General features: G+C 42.8%; 1 long non-coding RNA gene across 1 annotated transcript; it reads left to right on the plus strand.

Annotated features, from left to right (window-relative positions):
• The first annotated feature begins 385 nt into the window (after window positions 1–385).
• LOC129603487 (uncharacterized) lies at window positions 386–3,838 on the plus strand. Its single transcript, XR_008693370.1, has 2 exons — window positions 386–966; window positions 1,103–3,838. It is a non-coding gene; the product is annotated as an uncharacterized LOC129603487 (long non-coding RNA).
• The last annotated feature ends 1,852 nt before the right edge of the window (window positions 3,839–5,690 follow it).

Here is a 5,690-nt window from a genome sequence, read left to right on the forward strand (position 1 = left end):
TTTTCACGTGACGTACAAGACGGTACCGCAAACACACACACACATTCATACACGCAATGAAGAAACACGCTTACAGCTGATACACGCTCAAATTCATGTTCATGCTTATCTGCTCACAATGAAGAATCGCTTTTTGCTCAAAAAGAATCCCACAGAGTGATTTTAAAATGATGACAAACAGCTAAATGAAAACTGCTGCATGACTTTACAGTCTGATGGGTTTAAACTATTTCAATTTGCAACAAATTCAGTAATAAAATCCTCCATGTTTCTAAAAAGATTTGTGCACAATATAGGTTTGTCTGGCCAGACTATAGAAAAACAAAACCAGACTGTAGAAAAACAAAACAGACTATAGGAAGACTGAGACTGACTGAAACAGTCTATTAATGACTATTAAAGGGAAGACGACTATTAGAGAGAAGTAATAATAATTACTGTACGTACCAGACTATTAAAGAAAAACTTATTTTTTCACTGTCTTATGCAACATCTGACAGCGAGACACCTTGAGATTTATTGTTGCTTTCAAATTTATGCCCAGTTAATTTTTAGGAAGAGATCTCATGTGTAGTTTAGGTATTTGATTGATTTCCACTCCAGACGGAGTGCAGGTTACGTCTACAGACATTCTAAATAATCCCTCTTTTGTTGCTGTTAACTTCAGCTCAGCTGTGCTCTTATCATTAGCTGCTGAGAGGGGGCTGTAACTGAGGCCCTCACACAGGCTGCATCACAGCTTATGATTTCACACACACACAAACTGACCTCAACTTCCCTCTTTTGGGATGAACACAGGTCTGCGCTTGCGATTTCTTTTACTAACGAACAAAAAAGATTTTTATTTTTATTCTACAGTTCCACACGTCCCTCTGTGAAAACATGATGGAGACAGATGCAGGACGTGGGTCCTTTCGTGAACAGATGTCAACGGGGTGGAGACTGGTGAACGACTTCTGACCCCATGTGATGTATTCACCTACTTTGCATACTTTAGAAAACTTTTTTTTATTCTGCCTGTCATGTGCAGCAAACAGTGAACTGGGAACCTCCACATTCTAATGACACACATTACACGCTTTTGTTTTTATTTTCATTTCAGAGGACGCTCTGACCCAACACTCAGCCTTACAGGAAGCCCTGCTTCCCTGTGACTCACACACAGACATGATGTAGGTTTGATCAGAGGATGTGAACCAGTGGTCATCACACCTAAATCTGACCACAAACCATGTAAACAACAGCACCCTCTTAAAGGAGCCATAGATGGCGTTACTGCAGACACCACTAAGCTACTGAAACATTGGATGCTACAGGCCACAAAGAGAGCCTGTCTAAATTACAGTTAGTTCAGACAAAGGTTATTTTCTGGGTCATTGTAATTACAGCTGATGGCAAATCCATCTCACCCAACTGAGTTAAAGCAATTTGAAACCTGCCTAAACCGTGCACGTAAAAACAGCTGATGTCTTTTCTAGGTCTTTGTTCTTATTGTAGGACTTTCGTTCCTAACTTTACCTTCTCTGAGGCCCCACTCAGGGTTCTGATGCAGACGTCTTCATCGTCCACTTCTTGTCTCACGTGGACGTCTGAGGCTGAACAACGTTCACTGACCTCATGCTTGCTCTTCAGTCGGCTCCTACTTTGGGTCTTCCTGATCTGACCTTACGCGACCTTTCACTCAAACAGTGGATGAGAAATCAGGTTGTACGACTTCTGTTCTTTTGTCCTCATACTGTGTCCTTGATTCTTTTGAAAAACATCACATCTTTCTACAGCCCGACGGCTTAGATGCAACACCACTTTGCTCAACATGCTGAACATTACTATCAAGATGTCGTCTTGTAGTCTGGTGCTTTGCTAAGACACTACTCTGCTCAGGCTGCAGAGTTGATCGCGTTGACTGAAGCTAGTAAACTAGCAGAAGGAAAGTCTGTTACCATCTACACAGACTCTACAGATGCTCTGTGGAAGCATAGGAAGCTTTTGAAGTCTGATTGCAAACCTATCTTACATCATGATAAGGTTCTGCTTTGCTGGATGCTGTCCTGCTGCCTACAGCTAATGCTGTTTGTAACTGTACAACATCATAGACGACTTTGTTTCTGCCGACATGCAGCTGCAGACGCTGCTGCGAAGGTCGCTGCCCAACAACCCCTCCATCTCCTGATCCTCGTTTCCTCTCCTCATCCTTGTTTCCTCTCTCCAACTCTCTCTATCCTTTCCTTCCTCTCTCCCTGTACTTTAAACATTTTGTACCCCACAGGAACGCAGACTCTGGCTGACGAATGGTTCCACCTGCAGCCATGGAGTCTGGTTTGGGCCTGATGGCAGCCGTGCCGCCCAAACACTTTTTCCGCAAAATTCAGATTTCCAACAGGTGAAAACAGGCGACAGGACCATCACATCATTCAACCAGGGGACTGGGCGATCGTTAAGGAGTTCAGGAGGAAGCACTGGGACTCCAAACGGTGGCGAAGCCCCTTCCAGGTCCTTCTGACGACCCACACGACTGTAAAGATCGCAGAGGGAGCGACTTGGATCCACTCCATCCAGGAAGGTCCCGGATCCAACAGACGACCATCCATCTATATCCCACAGAGAAAACCACCACTAAAGAAAAGAATTGAGAAGGACGACCCTCGCTGTGCTCACACACGCACTGAGGCGAGGCTGCGTTGACCGTTCAGCTAAAGGTGTGAGCCAAGCGCCGCCTGAAGCTGCGCCGGTGAATCACACTATCAGACCATACATCTACACACACGCTCCTGAGAAAACACACACACGAGCAGCCTTGAGTTGCCGACGCTGGACGACGTGTAGACTCTCCACATCACGGGAGTGACAGTGACTCAGACGACATTGGGAGGAAACCTGGCGGTGATAACGAATCCCAAGTGTCTCTGTGATCAGCTGATCACAACCTGAAGAACCCCAACGAACTGGCAATACTTCAACACACAGGTTGGAAACAATCTAACGCTACTGTTCAACAGGAAGAAGCAGATTGTTACGAGACATCAATTGTAAACATGCTTTGTTAGGCTTCATTTTATGTTACTTGGATTGTTGCCTTTATCATATGATGTTTCTATGTAACTTTACACACTACTTTTGAATGAGAAAATTTCACATAATTCACAACACTGAGTTTAAATATCCTGAAGTTGACTTGGTGTTTAATTTGCTCACAATGACTTTATTCACTGCTGCAAAAATGTTTTATCCTTCATCTACAGATGAAAGACAACACGAGCGGAAATATGCATCATCATTCTGGTTAAATCCCTGAATCTCGTATTCATTCTAGACGCAAATGTACAATTAAAGATTCGAAAGCATGAAATCTATCTTAAGATTATATGAAACAGAACCCCACCGGAAACCTATGGCTATCATACATTAATTATCTTTATTACATTACAATTGAATGGCCATAGACACGTTGTTAGCAGAGAAAAGAGGCGTTTGTGTTATGTTTGGAGACGCATGTTGTACTTACATCCTGAATAACACTGATTCTAATGGTATTGTGGCGAAGGCGCTACACGGCCTTCAGAATCTCAGCTAACTCTGGTATAGATTCTTCCTCTTGGAATTGGCTAGACGAAATGTCTGGAAACTGGAAATCTGTTCTCATGTCCACAGCTGTTTCCTTTATAATTGAGATGGCTGTGATTCTCTTGTTTGGTTTTTGCGTTATCCCACTGGTTAGAGGTCTCATCATGCGTGCGACCCTAGCAACACTCTCGTATCAAATGACACAATGCACTATGCTCAAAAACCCCAACTCTAATTTACTTAATGACTTTGACGATGATCTTAGGCTATCGGATCACGAAATATAATCTGATACGAATATGATTATGGTATGGTATCTTGTATAACTACCCACCAAAAACAGCTCCCAACCTTTTGTCCCTTAGTTACTTCCATTTTATGTGAAGGTGTATTTTGAATCTTGATGAGTTAATACCCTTATTGTTTCATTTGCAAGGATCTTTTATTATTACAGAATGTGATGTTGACAATTTTTATTCCTTTATGGTTTGATTAATGTGTAATCAAAAGGGGGGAGTGTTATGGGAAAAATTGTCTCTTCCTTATTTTTATGTGTCTTCCTTATTTCTATGCAGTTATTATACGAGTTATGACTTATGTTCTGCAATTAATATCTTATGTTTTGTCTTACTGTATGCATTTGACATTTGACCTACATTGTTCAATGGTTGTCTCTGCCTGATAGACTCTCAACTCTAGCTCCCAAACCCAAGGTCGGGGATTTGTGTCTCTGTCTGTTGAGACTCTGTGCTCCTTTCTCACAGATAGTTGGACGTCAGCAATGCAGGTGTGAGAAAGTAAAAATCTTCACACACACTGCGACAGGGAGGAGATGGTGCATGTAATTTGATTGGGTTAGAAAGACATTCCACCCTAGTCGGACAGAGAAGCTAAAAGGCAGAAGCAACTTGAGGATCGTGGGCTCTTTGCATCACACCTTCGTGGTGTGTGCACTGATCTCCCCAGCTGGTTTTTGGTTTGTTGATGTGCACGATCAACATCCATGCTTTTTATTTGCTTTCCCCATTATTTTTATTTTCTTTACTATTTCAATAAATCGCACAAAAGGACAACTCTCTCTCATCTACTTCTTTATGGAAAATTTCCACCACATTATCCAAGCTGGAATGGACTGTGGGGGCTTTGTGGTGCACCGAAGGCGGAGCACCCGATGTCTCGGATGCATCCTTAAGTAAAGGTTGACAACTCTGGGAGTGGGACGTGTATTCAGCAGTGCAAGATTGTCGTGAAGTGAGTGCAACTTTAAGTCTCTTCTCTCGTGCATGCTCATCAAGTCTTTCCTGGATTTCTGATGCTGACCATTTCTCCACGGACTTAAACTTGAATGCACCTGCAAGACACTGATCTGGACAATGTTTAATAATCATCAAAGTGACCTCATGGCTGGGATCACCAATGTTACGTCCCTGTCACTTCAGGCACTCACACAAAACATCCCTAGTCACCTGCTTTGCCCACCAGTCTATCCATAATCTCCTGTGACTGTTCAGAGTGGGATGGCGAGCTTCTTTAAGTACAAGGTCATCAGACTCTCCCATTCATGTACTGTGAATTTGTCTGAGCGGTCACCTCTAAAAATTGGGGGTTCCTTAGCATCAGACTGCATGATGAGTTTCACATCAGGTAATGTCCTCTCCACGGTTCTTTGTGGGCTATCACTCACGTGCGTATTCCCTTCAAAATGGAGCATCTCCACAATGAACTGTCCTATTTCATCAGCTAGCTGTGTATTGAGTGGGCTTAAGTCCAGGCTTTGATTACTCTGCTCATCTTGACCATGTATAGCTTTCTCCGCATAACGTGTGGAGGTCAGAGCTGGGGTATCTAATGCTCTAGCCTTTGACCCTGGTGTCCTGGCTTCTATGGGTTGTTTGAACAAACCTCTCCCCATACCAAACTGTAACTGAAAGGAATCATCATCAATATCATCCCCCATGTTCCCAACAGAATATGTCCTGCCCTCTTCCATATTGTCACTATCTGCATTCAAAAGCAATCTGCAAGGAAACAGAAAGAGAGATCCCACAGACAATAACGTAGCAGGATTGACTGTGTACTGTTTAACAGTATACATTTTGACCTCACAAAAAATTAGAGAGAAGAAAAAA

Source organism: Betta splendens, chromosome 21, assembly GCF_900634795.4.
Source record: "Betta splendens chromosome 21, fBetSpl5.4, whole genome shotgun sequence".
Taxonomy (NCBI): domain Eukaryota; kingdom Metazoa; phylum Chordata; class Actinopteri; order Anabantiformes; family Osphronemidae; genus Betta; species Betta splendens.